At 39.1% G+C, this 19800-nt stretch overlaps 1 non-coding gene across 1 annotated transcript; it reads right to left on the bottom strand.

Moving 5' to 3' along the window:
* Nucleotides 1–9371: 9371 nt before the first annotated feature.
* LOC148571417 (small nucleolar RNA R71) lies at nucleotides 9372–9479 on the bottom strand. The gene has a single exon (XR_015908343.1). It is a non-coding gene; the product is annotated as a small nucleolar RNA R71 (small nucleolar RNA).
* Nucleotides 9480–19800: the final 10321 nt, after the last annotated feature.

Raw genomic sequence — 19800 nt, 5'->3', positions numbered from 1 at the left:
TCCGACATGAGATCCGAAGAAGAGGTTGGGAAGTTCTCACCAATCCCATTCAACAAGTCGGAATCTTAATGGTTCAAGAGTTCTATGCCAATGCATGGATCACCAAGAACCATGATCAAAGTGTGAACCCGGACCCCAAGAATTGGCTTACAATGGTCCGAGGGAAATACTTGGATTTTAGTCCGGAAAATGTAAGGTTGGCATTCAACTTGCCCATGATGCAAGGAGATGCACACCCCTATACTAGAAGGGTCAACTTTGATCAAAGGTTGGACCAAGTCCTCATGGACATATGTGAAGAGGGCGCTCAATGGAATAGAGATTCAAGAGGGAAGCCAGTTCAACTAAGAAGGCATGACCTCAAGCCCGTGGCTAGGGGATGGTTGGTGTTCATCCAACGCTCAATCATTCCCACTAGCAACCGGTCTGAAGCTACTATAGACCAAGCTATCATGATACATTGAATCATGATTGGAGAGGAAGTGGAAGTTCATGAGGTTATATCCCAAGAACTCTACAAGGTGGCAGACAAGTCCTCTCATTTGGCAAGGTTAGCCTTCCCTCATCTCATTTGTCACCTTTACAATTCGGTTGGAATTGACATAGAGGGAGCCATTCTCATTGATGAGGACAAACCCATCACTAAGAAAAGGATGGAGAAAATAAGAGAACCTCATCAAGAGCATGAGGAAATTCCTCATCATGAAATCCCTGAGATGCCTCAAGGGATGCATCTTCCTCCACAAAACTATTGGGAGCAAATCAACACCTCCCTAGGAGAATTAAGTTCCAACATGGGACAACTAAAGGTGGAGCACCAAGAGCATTCCATCCTCCTCCATAAAATTAGAGAAGATCAAAGAACCATGAGAGAGGAGCAACAAAGGCAAGGAAGAGACATTGAGGAGCTCAAGCACTCCATAAGATCTTCAAGAGAAAGAACAAGCCGCCATCACTAAGGTGGACCCGTTCTTTAACTTCCTTGTTCTTTATTTTCCTGTTTTTCGAAAGTTGTGCTTTACGTTTATTTATGTTTGTGTCTTTATTACATGATCATTAGTGTCTATGCCTTAAATCTATGAAAATGAATCCATCACCTTTCTTAAATGAAAAATATTTTTAATTGAAAAAGAAAAAGAAGTGCATGAATTTCAAATTTTAAAACAGTTTAATTATTTTGATGTGGTGGCAATACTATTATTTTTCTGAATGAATGCTTGAACAATGCATATTTTTTAATTTAATTGTTTATGAATGTTAAAATTGTTGGCTCTTGAAAGAATGAAAGGAAAAAGAGAAATGTTATCTGATGATCTGAAAAATCATAAAATTGATTCTTGAAGCAAGAAAAAGCAGTGAAAAGCTTGCAAAAAAAAAGAGAGAAAAGAAAAAAAAGAAAAGCAAGCAGAAAAAGCCAATACCCCTTTAAACCAAATGGCAAGGGTGATAAAAAGGATCCAAGGCTTTGAGCATCAGTGGATAGGAGGGCCCACAGGAATAAAATCCTGGCCTAAGCGGCTAAACCAAGCTGTCCCTAACCATGTGCTTGTGGCGTGAAGGTGTCCAGTGAAAACTTAAGACTGAATGGTTAAAGTCGAGGTCCAAAGCAAAAAGAAGAGTGTGCTTAAGAACCCTGGACACCTCTAATTGGGGACTCTAGCAAAGCTGAGTCACAATCTGAAAAGGTTCACCCAGTTATGTGTCTGTGGCATTTATGTATCCGGTGGTAATACTGGAAAACAAAGTGCTTAGGGCCACGACCAAGACTCATAAAGTAGCTGTGTTCAACAATCAACATACTTAACAAGGAGAGTCAGTAACACTATCTGGATTCTGAGTTCCTATAGATGCCAATCATTCTGAACTTCAAAGGATAAAGTGAGATGCCAAAACTGTTCAGAGGCAAAAAGCTAAAAGCCCCACTCATCTAATTAATACTGATCTTCATAGATATTTTTGGAATTCATTGTATATTCTCTTCTTTTTATCCTATTTGCTTTTCAGTTGCTTGGGGACAAGCAACAATTTAAGTTTGGTGTTGTGATGAGCGGATAATTTATACGCTTTTTGGCATTGTTTTTAGTATGTTTTTTGTATATTTTAATTAGTTTTTATTATATTTTTATTAGTTTTTATTTAAAAATCACTCTTTTGGACTTTACTATGAGTTTGTGTGTTTTTCTATGATTTCAGGTATTTTCTGGCTGAAATTGAGGGACCTGAGCAAAAATCTGATTCAGAGGCTGAAAAAGGACTGCAGATGCTGTTGGATTTTGACCTCCCTACACTCAAAGTGGATTTTCTGGAGCTACAGAAGCCCAATTTGCACGCTCTCAATTGCGTTGGAAAGTAGACATCCTAAGCTTTCCAGAAATATATAATAGTTCATACTTTGCTCGAGATTTGATGGCCCAAACAGGCGTTCCAAGTCAGCTCAAGAATTCTGGCGTTTAACTCCAAAACTGGCACAAAAGTTAGAGTTAAACGCCCAAACTGGCACAAAAGCTGGTGTTTAACTCCAAGAAAAGTCTCTACACATGGAAGCTTCAATGCTCAGCCCAAGCACACACCATGTGGTTCTGGAAGAAGATTTCTGCATTAATTACTGATTTCTGTAAACCCTAGGCTACTGGTTCTCTATAAATAGGACCTTTTGCTATTGTATTTTCATCTTTGATAAGTCTTATGCTATCTTAGACACGTTTGGGGGCTGGCCTCACGGCCATGCCTAGACCTTGTTCTTATGTATTTTCAATGGTGGAGTTTCTACACACCATAGATTAAGGTGTGGAGCTCTGCTGTTCTTCATGAATTAATACAAGTACTATTGTTTTTCTATTCAACTCAAGTCTATTTCTTCTCCAAGATATTCATTCGTTCTTCAACTTGATGAATGTGATGATCCGTGACACTCATCAACATTCTCACCTATGAACATGTGCCTGACAACCACCTCTGTTCTACTAGCAATGACTTGAATGCGTATCTCTTGGGTTTCTAATCTAAGATTGGAACCTTCGTGGTATAGGCTAGAATTATTGGCAGCCATTCCTGAGATCCGGAATGTCTAAACCTTGTCTGTGGTATTCTGAGTAGGATCTGGGAAGGGATGACTGTGACGAGCTTCAAACTCGCGATTGTGGGGCGTGTGATAGACGCAAAAGGATCAATGAATCCTATTCCGACATGATCGAGAACCGACAGCTGATTAGCCGATGTTGTGACAGAGCATCAGGACCATTTTCACTGAGAGGACGGGATGTAGCCATTAATAACGGTGATGCCCAACATAAAGCTTGCCATGGAAAGGAGTATGAATGATTGGAAGAAAGCAATAGGAAAGCAGAGGTTCAAGGGGAACAAAGCATCTTTATACGCTTATCTGAAATCCACCAATGAATTACATAAGTATCTCTATCTTTATTTTATGTTTATTTTCATCACCTTAAACTCCATAACCATTTGAATCCGCCTGACTGAGATTTACAAGATGACCATATCTTGCTTCAAGCCGACAATCTCCGTGGGATCGACCCTTACTCACGTAAGGTTTATTACTTGGACGACCCAGTGCACTTGTTGGTTAATTGTGTGGAATTGTGACAAAGTTTGATTCACGTTTGAAAGCTCCAAGTCCTTTGGCGCCATTGTTGATGATCACAATTTCGTGCACCAGTGTGGCACGCCAAACAGAGGAACCACTCACTCATAAAGGGGCATGGCACGCCAGACCCTGGGCGTGCCACGCTAGTTCAACTTTCCAGAGAAGCTTAGCCAAGCATAGAGCAAGGGCGTGGCATGCCAGACCCTGGGCGTGCCACGCTAGTTCAAGTTTCCAGAGGACAAGGGAAAAGGAAAAAGGCTAGGGCGTGCCACTTGAGCTCGAAGGCGTGGCACGCCAAGGTTGTTAAAGAGATGAGCGTGCCACTTGAAGGGCTGGGCGTGGCACGCCAAGCTAAAAGCAAAGAGCACGTGACATGCCACTAGAGCACCAATCACACGCCAGCTGGGAGATCACACTTATTGAGCTTTTTTTCCCACCAAAATGTAATTTTCCTTTTTCACTTTTGTAATTCTTTTATTTTACTAGGAGTAGTATAAATACCCCCAAGGAGTACTGAAGAAGGGGGTTAAGCAGTCACTTTTAGATCCACTTTTACACTTCACTTTTGAGTACTTTTTGAGCTATGAGTAGCTAACTTCCCTCTCATTGAGAGAGGGAGCTCTGTTGTACTTGATGGATTGATAATAGTGAAATTCTTCTTCTCTTCATCTTCTCTTTGATTTGCTAGAAGCAATTTCGTTCTTAATGCTTAGTGTTCAATTATCTTGGAAAAGAGATTGAATGCAATTGGATTTCATGGAAACCTTGGGAAAGGAAACATAAAACCATGCTTGAAATCTCTTCTCACACTTGAGTAGAATTTGTGTTTTGGTGTTTGGATTTGTGACATATAATCCTCCCTCTACTTGGACCTACGATGGTGTGTGGTATAATCAGGGACCAAGCATATCTCTCTTCATGAGCAATTAGACCAAGAAATTGGCTATTGATTAATATCTGAGAGATTGAGTCACCAAGGGATTGGGGCTCAATCAATCATGATTGCCAAGAGGTCAATGAGTTGCATGATTGAAGAGGATATAAGCTAGATTTGATCCAAAGAGACAACATCTCCCAATCTCAATGAATTTCCCCATTCTTATCTATCCATTTCTTTACAGCTTAATTTTACATTCAGCAATCCCCTATTCCCATTTACATTCAAGTCATTTATGATTCTGCACTTTACATTCTGCCATTTCTATTTCTGCACTTTATTGCTTTTCTTTATATTCTAGTCATTTACAATTCTGCACCTCACAATCTTATTGATCCACTTGACTAATTCATCAATTAATTAAAACTGCTTGAATTTTCCAATCTCTGTGGATACGATCCCACTCCACTATGGGTTATTACTTGACGATAATTTTGGTGCGCTTGCCAAAAGAACTAATTCACCAATTTTTGATTAGGGTGTGAATTTCGGTCATCAAGTTTTATGGCGCCTTTGCTGGGGATTGGCTTAAATTTGACAGTGATTATATTGATTGGAGAGCTAGATTAAGCAATTTAGATTCTTTGTTGTTTTATTTTATTTAGCGCCTTTTATTTTTTTATTTTGAGTCCTATTTCTTTCTTCTTTGATTATTTTTATTCATCATCCATATTTCCACTCTTCTAACTGTTTGATTAATTGCACCACTCACACTAACAACCACTCTAACAAGAGTAATTTCTTCATTCATTTTCTTTCTTGCTTTTTGCCTTGTTGGTTCTATGACAGGTAGAAGAAGCGGGGTTTCAACTTCCTTTGATTCTGAACCTGAGAGGACCTTCCTTAGATTAAGGAGGGAAGCAAGAGGGAAGGGAGTCGTTGGTGCTGAGGAAGACAAAGAGTATTTTGAAACAAACATGGAGGAGAATATGGAGAACCACCATGAAGAAAAAGCTCACAACCATGCTAGAGAAGGCCCAGTAAATCATGTTGCGCAAGAAAGGAGAGTCTTAGGCTCCTACATCAACCCAAACCCAGGAAACTGTGGCAGCAGCATCCTAAAGCCAACAATTCATGCCAATAATTTTGAGCTGAAGCCTCAACTCTTCACACTTTTTCAGAACAATTGCTCATATGGATGATGAGCGGATAATTTATACGCTTTTTGGCATTGTTTTTACATAGTTTTCAGTATGATTTAGTTAGTTTTTAGTATATTTTTATTAGTTTTTAAATAAAAATCACATTTCTGGACTTTACTATGAGTTTGTATATTTTTCTGTGATTTCAGGTATTTTCTGGCTGAAATTGAGGGACTTGAGCAAAAATCAGATTCAGAAGTTGAAGAAGGACTGCAGATGTTGTTGGATTCAGACCTCCCTGCACTCAAAGTGGATTTTCTGGAGCTATAGAACTCCAAATGGCACGCTCTCAGTTGCGTTGGAAAGTAGACATCCAGGGATTTCCAGCAATATATAATAGTCCATATTTTGATTAAGGATAGATGACGTAAACTGGCGTTGAACGCCAGTTCCATGCTGCATTCTGGAGTCAAACCCAGAAACAGGTTGCAAAGTGGAGTTAAACGCCAGAAACAGGTTACAAACTGGCGTTCAACTCCAAGAAAGACCTCTACACGTGTAAATCTCAATGCTCAGCCCAAGCACACACCAAGTGGGCCCCAGAAGTGGATTTCTGCATCATTTACTCATTTCTGTAAACCCTAGTAACTAGTTTAGTATAAATAGGACTTTTTACTATCTTTATAGGGGATCTTTGATTAGTTTTATGCTATCTTAGACTTTCATGGGGGCTGGCCTCTCGGCCATGCCTGAACCTTGTTCTTATGTATTTTCTACGGTAGAGTTTCTACACTCCATAGATTAAGGTGTGGAGCTCTGCTGTTCCTCATGAATTAATACAAAGTACTACTGTTTTTCTATTCAATTCAACTTATTCCACTTCTAAGATATTCATTCGCACTTCAATATGATGGATGTGATGATCGTGACAGTCATCATCATTCTCAACTTATGAACGCGTGCCTGACAACCACTTCCATTCTACCTTAGATTGAATGGATATCTCTTGGATATCTAATACAGGGGACCGAGTCTGAGATATTAGAGTCTTCGTGGTATAAGTTAGAACCCATGGATGGCCATTCCTGAGATCCGAAAAGTCTAAACCTTGTCTGTGGTATTCTGAGTAGGATCTGGGAAGGGATGGCTGTGACGAGCTTAAAACTCATGAGTGCTGGGCGTAGTGACAGACGCAAAAGGATCAATGGATCCTATTCCAGTATGATCGAGAACCGACAGATGAATAGCCGTGCCGTGACAGAGCATCTTGGACCATTTTCACTGAGAGGACGGGAAGTAGCCATTGACAATGGTGATGCCCAACATACAACTTGCCATGGAAAGGAGTAAGAAAGATTGGATGAAGACAGCAGGAATTACATAAGTACCACTATCCTATTTTATATTTTATTTATCTTTTACTTATCAATTCATAAAATCAGTTTAATCTGCCTAACTGAGATTTACAAGGTAACCATAGCTTGCTTCAAGCCGACAATCTCCGTGGGATCGACCCTTACTCACGTAAGGTTTATTACTTGGACGACCCAGTGCACTTGCTGGTTAGTTGTACGAAATTGTGAAACAGAATTAAGAACATGAACGTGCGTGTTGCATTTTTAGCGCCATTACCAAGGAAGGAATGATCACGATTTCGCACACCAAGTTTTTGGCGCCGTTGCCGGGGATTGTTCGAGTTTGGACAACTGACGGTTCATCTTGTTGCTCAGATTAGGTAATTTTATTTTAATTTTAAGTCTTTGTTTTTATTCTTTTAATTTACGAAAAATACAAAAAAAAAAATTTACAAAATCATAAAATCAAAAATTATTTTTATGTTTCTTGCTTGAGTCTAGAGTCAACTTTTAAGTTTGGTGTCAATTGTATCTTTTTAATTTTCTAAAAATTATTTTCGAAAATTTCATGCATTGCATTCTTTATGATCTTCAAGTCGTTCTTGGCCAGTCTTCTTGTTTGATCTTCCTATTTCCTTGTTTTGTGTCTTTTCTTGTTTTTCATATGCATTCTTGAATCATTAATGTCTAAAGAATAAAATTTTTTTAGTTTGGTGTCTTGCATGTTTTCTTTTCTTGAAAATTTTTCAAAAATAAGTTCTTAGTGTTCATCTTGACATTCAAAGTGTTCTTGGTGTTCATCTTGACATTCATAGTGTTCTTGCATGCATCACATGTTTTGATCCAAAATTTTCATGCATTGAGTCTTTTTTATTGTTTTTCTCTTTCATCATTAAAGATTCAAAAATCAAAAAAATATCTTTCCCTTATTTCACTCATAAATTTCGAAAATTTTGATTGACTTTTTCAAAACTTTTTAAAAATCAAATTGTTTCATATGAGTCAAGTCAAATTTTCAATTTGAAAATCTTATCTTTTTCAAAAATCTTTTTTCAAAAATCAAATCTTTTTCACTTTTTTCATAATTTTCGAAAATTTCAAATTAATTTTCAAAATCTTTTTCTTATTTTTATCTCATATTTTCGAAATTAATACTAACTTTTAATATTTTGATTTAAAAATTTCAAGTTGTTACTTACCTATTAAGAAAGGTTCATTCTTTAAATTTTAAAATCCTATCTTTTAGTTTCTTGTTAGTCAAGTAATCAACTTTAATTTTCAAAAATCAAATCTTTTTAATTTCCTTTTTAAATCTTTTTCAATCAATCCTATCTTTTTGTTTCAATCACATCTTTTTCAAAATTTGATTTCAAAATCTTTTTTTTTACTTCTTATCTTTTTCAAAAGTTGATTTTCAAATCTTTTCCAATTAACCACTTAACTTTTTGTTTGATTCTTATCTTTTTCAAAACTGCCTAACTAACTCTCTACCTTTAATTTTCGAAAATTCCTTCCCTCTTTTTCAAAATTTATTTTTAATTAATTAATTATTTTAATTTTTAATTTTAATTTTATTTCTTTTCTAATTTTCGAATTTTATTTTAATTTCAAATTAAAAACAAAAATATTTTAATTTTAATTTATTTAATTTTCGAAATTTCCTCTCTCTCATCTGCTTCTAATTATTTATTCATCTACTAACACTTCTCTTCCACCCAAAATTCGAACACTATCTTCCTCTCTTTGTTCGAGTTTTTCTCTTCTCCTTCTTACATTCTTCTCTTATTATACTCACATAAAGGAATCTCTATACTATGACATAGAGGATTCCATATTTTTTTTTGTGTTCTCTTCTTTTTCATATGAGCAGGAACAAGGATAAGAACATTCTTGTTGAAGCTGATCCTGAACCTAAAAGGACTCTGAAGAGGAAGCTAAGGGAAGCTAAAGCACAACTCTTTGGAGAAAATCAGACAGAAATTTTCGAAAAAGATGACAACATGGCCAAAAATAATAACAATGCAAGGAAGATGCTTGGTGACTTTACCGCACCAAATTCCAATTTACATGGAAGAAGCATCTCAATCCCTGCCATTAGAGCAAACAACTTTGACCTGAAACCTCAATTAGTTTCTCTGATGCAACAGAACTGTAAGTTTCATGGACTTCCATCCGAAGATCATTTTCAGTTCTTAACTGAATTCTTGTAGATCTGTGATACTGTTAAGATCAATGGGGTTGATCCCGAGGTCTACAGGCTTATGCTTTTCCCATTTGCTGTAAGAGACAGAGCTAGAGTATGGTTGGACTCTCAACCTAAAGACAGCCTGAACTCTTGGGATAAGCTGGTCACGGCTTTCTTAGCCAAGTTCTTTCCTCCTCAAAAGCTTAGCAAGCTTAGAGTGGATGTTCAAACCTTCAGACAAAAGGAAGGTGAATCCCTCTATGAAGCTTGGGAGAGATACAAGGAACTGACCAAAAGGTGTCTTTCTGACATGCTTTCAGAATGGGCCATCCTGGATATCTTCTATGATGGTCTGTCTGAACTATCTAAGATGTCATTGGACCATTCTGCAGGTGGATCCATTCACCTAAAGAAAACGCTTGCAGAAGCTCAAGAACTCTTGACATGGTTGCAAATAACCAGTTCATGTACAGTTCTGAGAGGAATCCTGTAAGTAATGGGACGCCTCAAAGGAAGGGAGTTCTTGAAATTGTTACTCTGAATGCCATATTGGCTCAGAATAAAATATTGACTCAGCAAGTCAATATGATCTCTCAGAGTCTGAATGGATTGAAGGAATCATCCAACTATACTAAAGAGGCATCTTCTGAAGAAGAAGCTTATGATCCTGAGAACCCTGCAATAGCGGAGGTGAATTACATGGGTAAACCCTATGGAAACACCTATAATCCCTCATGGAAGGATCAACAAAAGCCTCAACAAGGCTTTAATAATGGTGGAAGAAACAGGTTTAGCAATAGCAAACCTTTTCCATCATCCACTCAGCAACAGACAGAAAACTCTGAGCAGAATCCATCTAACTTAGCAAATATAGTCTCTGATCTATCTAAGGCCACTTTAAGTTTTATGAATGAAACAAGGTCCTCCATTAGAAATCTGGAGGCACAAGTGGGCCAGCTGAGTAAAAGGGTCACTGAAACCCCTCCTAGTACTCTCCCAAGCAATACAGAAGAAAATCCAAAGAGAGAGTGCAAGGCCATTGATTTAATCACCATGGCTGAACCTACAAGGGAGGGAGAGGACATGAATCCCAGTGAGGAAGACCTCTTGGGACGTCTAGTGATCAATAAGGAGTTTCCCTCTGAGGAACCAAAGGAATCTGAGACTCATCTAGAGACCATAGAGATTCCATTGAACCTCCTTATGCCATTCATGAGCTCTGATGAGTATTCTTCTTCTGAAGAGAATGAAGATGTCATTGAAGAGCAAGTTGCCAAGTACCTTGGTGCAATCATGAAGCTGAATGCCAAATTATTTGGTAGTGAGACTTGGGAAGATGAACCTCCCTTGCTCATCAATAAACTGAGTGATCTGGATAAACTGACATTGCCTCAGAAGAAACAGGATCCTGGAAAGTTCTTAATACCTTGTACCATAGGCACCATGGCCTTTGAGAAAGCTCTATGTGACCTTGGGTCAGGGATAAACCTCATGCCACTCTCTGTAATGGAGAAATTGGGAATCTTTGAGGTGCAAGCTGCCAGAATCTCAGTAGAGATGGTAGACAACTCAAGAAAACAGGCTTATGGACAAGTAGAGGACGTGTTAGTAAAGGTTGAAGGCCTTTACATCCCTGCTGATTTCATAATCCTAGACACTAGGAAGGATGAGGATGAATCCATCATCCTTGGAAGACCCTTCCTAGCCACAGCAACAGCTGTGATTGATGTGGACAGAGGAGAGTTGGTCCTTCAACTGAATGAGGACAACCTTGTGTTTAAAACTCAAGGATTTCCTTCTGTAACCATGGAGAGGAAGCATGAAAAGCATCTCTCACTGCAGAGTCAACCAAAGCCCTCACAGTCAAACTCTAAGTTTGGTGTTGGGAGGCCACAACCAAACTCTAAGTTTGGTGTTGAACCCCCACAACCAAACTCTAAGTTTGGTGTTGGGAGGTTCCAACCTTGCTCTGATTATCTGTGAGGCTCCATGAGAGCTCACTGTCAAGCTATTGACATTAAAGAAGCGCTTGTTGGGAGGCAACCCAATGTTATTTAATCATTTTTATTTTATTTTCTCTTTGTTATTTCATGTTTTATTAGGTTGATGATCATGTGGAGTCAGAGAAACTACTGAAAAATCGAAAACAGAATGAAAAACAGCACTGAAAACAAAACACCCTGGAGGAAGGGCTTACTGGCGTTTAAACGCCAGTAAGGAGTATCTGGCTGGCGTTTAACGCCAGAATAGAGCATGAAACTGGCGTTAAACGCTAGAAACAAGCAGCAGTCTGGTGTATAAATGCCAGGATTGCACCCAGAGGAAAGCTGGCATTAAACGCCAGAAACAAGCATCATACTGGCGTTTAACGCCAGAAACATGCACTATACTGGCGTTCAACGCCAGAAACATGCTATAGACTGGCGTTGAACGCCCAAAACAAGCAAAGAAGTGGCGTTTAATGCCAGAAACATGCTGCAGTCTGGCGTTAAATGCCAGGATTGCATATATAGGGCCATTTACACGCCTAAAAGGTGAAGGGATGGGAAATCCTCAAACACCTCAGGATCTGTGGACCCCACAGGATCCCCACCTACTTCTTTTCTCCTCTTCACACCTTTCCATAACTCTCTTCCCAAAATACCCTTCACCAATCAACTCAATCACTCTTTCCCATCACCTCTTCACCAATCACATCAATCCTCTCTTCTCCAAAAACCCCACCTACCTTTAAATTCAAAATAATTTCCATCCCAAACCCAACCCTAAATGGCCGAACCCTGAACCCCTCCCCACTCCTGTATAAACCCCTCATTCCCTTTTCATTTTCACACAACAAAACCCTCTCTTCTTCCCCTTGGCCGAAACCATCTCTCTCTCTCTCCCCCATTTTTCTTCTTCTTCTACTTCTTTCGTTCTTCTTTTGCTCGGGGACGAGCAACCATTTTAAGTTTGGTGTGGTAAAAGCATAGCTTTTTGTTTTTTCATAACTATTCATGGCACCTAAGGCCAGAGAAACCTCTAGAAAGAGGAAAGGGAAGGCAATTGCTTCTACCTTTGAGTCATGGGAGATGGAGAGATTCATCTCTAAGGTCCATCAAGACCACTTCTATGAAGTTGTGGCAAAGAAGAAAGTTATCCCTGAGGTTCCTTTCAAACTCAAAAGGAATGAGTATCCGGAGATCCGACTTAAGATTCAAAGAAGAGGTTGGGAAGTTCTCACCAACCTCATTCAACAAGTCGGGATCTTAATGGTTCAAGAGTTCTATGCAAATGCATGGATCACTAGGAACCATGATCAAAGTGTGAACCCGAATCCAAAGAATTGGGTCACCATGGTTCGGGGGAATTACTTAGCTTTCAGTCCAGAAAATGTAAGGTTGGCATTTAACTTACCAATAATGGAAGAAAATGCACGCCCATACACTAGAAGAGTCAACTTTGATCAAAGGTTGGACCAAGTCCTCATGGACATATGTGTGGAAGCTCAATGGAAAATTGACTCAAAAGGCAAGCCGGTTCAACTAAGAAGGCTTGACCTCAAACCAGTAGCTAGAGGATGGTTGGAGTTCATTCAACGCTCAATCATTCCTACTAGTAATCGGTCTGAAGTTACTGTAGACCGGGCCATCATGATCCATAGTATCATGATTGGGGAGGAGGTAGAAGTTCATGAGATCATACCTCATGAACTCTACAAGGTGGTTGACAAGTCCTCTAATTTGGCAAGGTTAGCCTTTCCTCACCTCATTTGCCACCTCTGCAATTCAGCTGGAATTGACATAGAGGGAGACATCCTCATTGAAGAGGATAAGCCCATCACTAAGAAAAGGATGGAGCAAACAAGAGATCATGGACCTCAACATGAGCATGAGGAGATTCCTCACCATGAAATCCCTGAGATGCCTCAGGGGATGCACTTCCCTCCACAGAATTATTGGGAGCAAATCAACACTTCCCTAGGAGAATTAAGTTCCAACATAGGACAACTAAGGGTGGAGCACCAAGAGCACTCCATCATCCTCCATGAAATTAGAGAAGATCAAAGAGCTATGAGGGAGGAGCAAGAAAGACAAGGAAGAGACATAGAGGAGCTCAAAAGCACCATTGGTTCTTCAAGAAGAGGAAGACGTCACCCTCACTAAGGTGGACTCATTCCTTAATCTCCTTGTCTATTTATTTTCTGTTTTTTGGTTTTTGAGCTTTATGTTTTATTTATGTTTGTGTCTTCACTATATGTTCATTAGTGTCTAAGTGTCTATGCCTTAAAGTTATGAATGTCCCATGAATCTATCACCTCTCTTAAATGAAAACTGTTTTAATTACAAAAGAACAAGAAGTACAGGGTTTCGAATTCATCCTTGAAACTAGTTTAATTATTTTGATGTGGTGACAATACTTTTTGTTTTTTGAATGAATGCTTGAACAGTGCATATGTCTTTTGAAGTTGATGTTTATGAATGTTAAATATGTTGGCTCTTGAAGAATAAGGAAAAAGGAGAAATGTTATTTGATAATCTGAAAAATTATAAAAATGATTCTTGAAGCAAGAAAAAGCAGTGAATACAAAAGCTTGCAGAAAAAAAAAGAAAAAGAAAAAAAAAGCGGAAAAAAAAGAAAAAGAAAAAAAGAAAAAGCAAGCAGAAAAAGCCAAAAGCTCTTTAAACCAAAAGGCAAGAGCAAAAAGCCAATAGCCCTTAAAACCAAAAGGCAAGGGTAAATAAAAAGGATCCAAAGCTTTGAGCATCAGTGGATAGGAGGGCCTAAAGGAATAAAATCCTGGCCTAAGTGGCTAAACCAAGCTGTCCCTAACCATGTGCTTGTGGCGTGAAGGTGTCAAGTGAAAACTTGAGACTGAGCGGTTAAAGTCAAGGTCCAAAGTAAAAAGAAGTGTGTGCTTAAGAACCCTAGACACCTCTAATTGGGGACTTTAGCAAAGCTGAGTCACAATCTGAAAAGGTTCACCCAGTTATGTGTCTGTGGCATTTATGTATCCAGTGGTAATACTGAAAAACAAAGTGCTTAGGGCCACGGCCAAGACTCATAAAGTAGCTGTGTTCAAGAATCAACATACTGAAATAGGAGAATCAATAACACTATCTGAATTCTAAGTTCCTATAGATGCCAATCATTCTGAACTTCAATGGATAAAGTGAGATGCCAAAACTATTCAAGAGGCAAAAAGCTATAAGTCCCGCTCATCTGATTGGAGCTAAGTTTCATTGATATTTTGGAATTTATAGTATATTCTCTTCTTTTTATCCTATTTGATTTTCAGTTGCTTAGGGACAAGCAACAATTTAAATTTGGTGTTGTGATGAGTAGATAATTTATACGCTTTTTGGCATTGTTTTTACATAGTTTTCAGTATGATTTAGTTAGTTTTTAGTATATTTTTATTAGTTTTTAAATAAAAATCATATTTATGGACTTTACTATGAGTTTGTGTGTTTTTCTGTGATTTCAGGTATTTTCTGGCTGAAATTGAGGGACTTGAGCAAAAATCAGATTCAGAGGTTGAAGAAGGACTGCAGATGCTGTTGGATTCTGACCTCCTTGCACTCAACGTGGATTTTCTGGACCTACAGAACTCCAAATGGCACGCTCTCAATTGCGTTGGAAAGTAGACATCCAGGGATTTCCAGCAATATATAATAGTACATACTTTGATTAAGGATAGATGATGTAAACTGGTGTTGAACGCCAGTTTCATGCTGCATTCTGGAGTCAAACACCAGAAACAGGTTGCAAAGTGGAGTTAAACGCCAGAAACAGGTTACAAACTGGCGTTCAACTCCAGGAAAGACCTCTACACATGTAAAGCTCAATGCTCAGCCCAAGCACACACTAAGTGGGCCCCAGAAGTGGATTTTTGCATCATTTACTCATTTCTGTAAACCCTAGTAACTAGTTTAGTATAAATAGGACTTTTTACTATCTTTATAGGGGATCTTTGATTAGTTTTATGCTATCTTAGACTTTCATGGGGGCTGGCCTCTCGACCATGCCTGAACCTTGTTCTTATGTATTTTCTACGGTAGAGTTTCTACACTCCATAGATTAAGGTGTGGAGCTCTGCTGTTCCTCATGAATTAATACAAAGTACTACTATTTTTCTATTAAATTCAACTTAGTCCGCTTCTAAGATATTCATTCGCACTTCAATATGATGGATGTAATGATCGTGACAGTCATCATCATTCTCAACTTATGAACGCGTGCCTGACAACCACTTCCGTTCTACCTTAGATTGAATGGATATCTCTGGATATCTAATACAGGGGACCGAGTCCGAGATATTAGAGTCTTTGTGGTATAAGTTGGAACCCATGGACGGCCATTCCTAAGATCTAGAAATTCTAAACCTTGTCTATGGTATTCCGAGTAGGATCTGGGAAGGGATGGCTGTGACGAGCTTAAAACTCGCGAGTGCTGGGCGTAGTGACAGATGCAAAAGGATCAATGGATCCTATTCCAGTATGATCGAGAACCGACAGATGAATAGTCGTGCCGTGACAGAGCATCTTGGACCATTTTCAATGAGAGGGCGGAAGGTAGCCATTGACAACGGTGATGCCCAACATACAACTTGCCATGGAAAGGAGTAGGAAAGATTGGATGAAGACAGTAGGAAAGCAGAGGTTCAGAGGGACGAAAGTATCTCTATACGCTTATCTGAAATTCTCACCAATGAATTACATAAGTACCACTATCCTATTTTATATTTTATTTATCTTATACTTATCAATTCATAAAATCAGTTTAATCCACCTGACTGAGATTTACAATGTAACCATAGCTTGCTTCAAGCCGACAATCTCCGTGGGATCGACCCTTACTCACGACCCAGTGCATTTGCTGGTTAGTTGTAAGAAAATTGTGAAACAGAATTAAGAACATGAACGTGCGTATTGCGTTTTTAGCGCCATTACTAAGGAAGGAATGATCACGATTTCGCACACCAATGGAGGAAGTGCCCAAGAAAACCCTAATTAACATCTCAACACATTCTTGAGGATATGTGATACTGTAAAGTCCAACGGGGTACACCCTGACATCTATAAACTACTCTTGTTCCCTTTCTCACTCAGATAAGGCAGCAAAGTGGTTGGAATCATTCCCCAAGGATAGCCTAACTACATGGGAGGAGGTCGTGAATAGATTCCTTGCAAGATTTTACCTTCCACAAAGAATCAACAGGCTGAGAGCTGAGGTACAAACCTTCAGACAACAAGATGGAGAAACACTCTATAAGGCATGGGAGAGATTCAAAGATCTGACAAGAAAATGCCCACCAGAAATGTTTAATGAGTGGGTACAACTACATATCTTTTATGAGGGGCTATCCTATGAAGCAAAGAAGGCAGTGGATCATTCTTCAAGAGGCTCACTCAACAAAAAGAAAACCATTGAAGAGGTCATAGATGTCATGGAAACTGTAGCTGAAAATGAGTATTTCTATGCTTCAAAAAGGACTCAGAAGAAGGGAGTGCTAGAACTCAACTCTGTAGATGCTTTGTTAGCTCAGAACAAGGCAATTGCAGCTCAAATAACAGCTCTAACCAAGAGGATGGAGGCCAATCAAGCCTCAGTCGTTCAAGACCAAACTCCTCAGCAAGAAAGGAATACACCAGAATCTGAAGGTGACTGGGAACAAGCTAATTATGTGAACAATTCATCCAGACCACCATATGACCCACACTCTAAGACATACAACCCAGGTTGGAAGAACCACCCAAAATTTGGGTGGGGAAATCAACAAAACCACAACCAGGTCCACAACAAACCTTATTCATCAAATCAGCATTTCAACCACAATCCCAATCATCAAACAGGGAACCATAGACCTTACCATAACTCAGAAAATACATCATACCATAGCAACCAACCCATACACAACAACCTCAATCAAGATGCACCATCCTCAACTATGCAACCATGTGAAATTAAGAGCAACTTTGAGAGGATGGAGGCTGCAATAGCACAACTGCCATCACAGATTACAGGGGCAGTCTCCACCCTCATGGACAGACAAGGACAAACTGAAAGAAGGATAGACGCTAATCAAGAAGAATACAGGTCAAATCTGAAAAATCAAGGCGCAGCGATCTCAAAGTTGGAAGCACAAGTGGGGATTTTATCAAAGCAAATCCCACTTTCCACACACACATTTCCCAGTGATACCATGGCTAACCCAAGAGGGGAAGGCAAAGCCATTACTCTAAGAAGTGGAAAGGTTGTAGAGGAAGGAACCCCAAGCAAAGACAATCATGAAGAAGTTTGGTACACAAAATCGTGATCATTCATTCCTTGGTAACGGCGCCAAAAACTTAATACGCACGTTCATAATCTTAGTTCTTTGTCACAACTTTGCACAACTAACCAGCAAGTGCACTGGGTCGTCCAAGTAATAAACCTTACGTGAGTAAGGGTCGATCCCACGGAGATTGTCGGCTTGAAGCAAGCTATGGTCACCTTGTAAATCTCAGTCAGGCGGATTCAAATGGTTATAGAGTTTTAATAATTAAAAGATAAATAAAACGTAAAATAAAGATAGAGATACTTATGTAATTCATTGGTGAGAATTTTAGATAAGCATATGGAGCTGCTTTTATTCCTTCTAAACCTCTGCTTTCTTACTGCTTTATCCAATCCTTCATACTCCTTTCCATGGCAAGCTGTATGTTGGGCATCACCGTTGTCAATGGCTACATCCCGTCCTCTCAGTGAAAATGGTCCAAATGTGCTGTCACCGCACGGCTAATCATCTGTCGGTTCTCGATCATGCTGGAATAGGATTCAGTAATCCTTTTGCATCTGTCACTATGCCCAGCATTCGCGAGTTTGAAGCTCGTCATAGCCATCCCTTCTAGATCCTACTCGGAATACCACAGACAAGGTTTAGACTTTTCGGATCTCAAGAATGGCCGCCAATAATTCTAGCCTATACCACGAAGACTCTGATCGTAAATCAGGAGGCTAAGAGATATACATTCAAGCTTGCTTTCATGTAGAACGGAAGTATTTGTCAGGCACGCGTTCATAAATGAGAATGGTGATAAGCGTCATATAATCATCACATTCATCATGTTCTTGTGTGCGAATGAATATCTTAGAGAAGAAATACGCTTGAGCTGAATAGAAAAACAATAGTACTTTGCATTAATTCATGAGGAACAGCAGAGCTCCACACCTTAATCTATGGTGTGTAGAAACTCTATCGTTGAAAATACATAAGTGAAAATAGGGTAGACATGGCCGAGTGGCCAGCCTCCCATGGAGGTCTTAGAACGTAAAAGTTACATAATATGTTCCAGAGATGTGAAATAAATCACTAAAAGTAGTTTTTATACTAAACTAGTAACTAGGGTTTACAGAAATGAGTAAATGATGCAGGAATCCACTTCCAGGCCTACTTGGTGTGTGCTTGGGCTGAGCATTGAAGCTTTCATGTGTAGAGGTCTTCCTTGGAGTTGAACACCAGTTTGTAACTTGTTTCTGGCGTTTAACTCTACCTTGCAACTTGTTTCTGGCGTTTAACGCCAGAATAGGGCAAAAAGCTGGCTTTGAACGCCAGTTTACGTCATCTAAACTTGGGCAAAGTATGGACTATTATATATTTCTGGAAAGCCCAGGATGTCTACATTCCAATGTAATTAAGAGCGTGCCATTTGGGTTTCTGTAGCTCCAGAAAATCCACTTTGAGTGCAAGGAGGTCAGAATCCAACAACATCTGCAGTCCTTCTTCAGCCTCTGAATAAGATTTTTGCTCAAGTCCTTCAATTTCAGTCAGAAAATACCTGAAATCACTAAAAAACACACAAACTCATAGAAAAGTCCAGAAATGTGATTTTTAATTAAAAACTAATAAAAATATATTAAAAACTAACTAAATCATACTAAAAATTATGTAAAAAACAATGCCAAAAAGCGTATAAATTACCCGCTCAGTGACTCTTTTACTCAGCTGGCCCACTTGTGCCTCCAAATTTCTAATGGAGGACCTTGTTTCGTTCATGTAACTTAGAGTGGCCTTAGATAGATCAGAGACTATATTTGTTAAGCTAGATGGATTCTGCTCAGAATTCTCTGTCTGTTGCTGAGAGGATGATGGAAAAGGCTTGCTATTGCTAAACCTGTTTCTTCCACCATTATTAAAGCCTTGTTGAGGCTTTTGTTGATCCTTCCACAAGAAATTTGGATGATTTTTCCATGAGGAATTATAGGTGTTTCCATAGGGTTCCCCCATGTAATTCACCTCTGCTATTGCAAGGTTCTCAGGATCATAAGCTTCTTCTTCAGAAGATGCCTCTTTAGTACTGTTGGATGCAGCTTGCAATCCATTCAGACTCTGAGAAATCATATTGACTTGCTGAGTCAATATTTTATTCTGAGCCAATATGGCATTCAGAGTATCAATTTCAAGAACTCCCTTCCTCTGAGGCGTCCCATTACTCATAGGATTCCTTTAAGAAATGTACATGAACTGGTTATTTGCAACCAGGTCAATGAGTTCCTGAGCTTCTGCAGGCGTTTTCTTTAGGTGAATGAATCCACCTGCAGAATGGTCCAAAGACATCTTTGATAATTCAGACAGACCATCATAGAATATATCCAGGATGGTCCATTCTGATATC

Source organism: Arachis ipaensis, chromosome B3, assembly GCF_059453495.1.
Source record: "Arachis ipaensis isolate K30076 ecotype BB chromosome B3, ASM5945349v1, whole genome shotgun sequence".
Classification (NCBI taxonomy): domain Eukaryota; kingdom Viridiplantae; phylum Streptophyta; class Magnoliopsida; order Fabales; family Fabaceae; genus Arachis; species Arachis ipaensis.
This window is presented reverse-complemented; position numbering and strand designations above follow the sequence as displayed.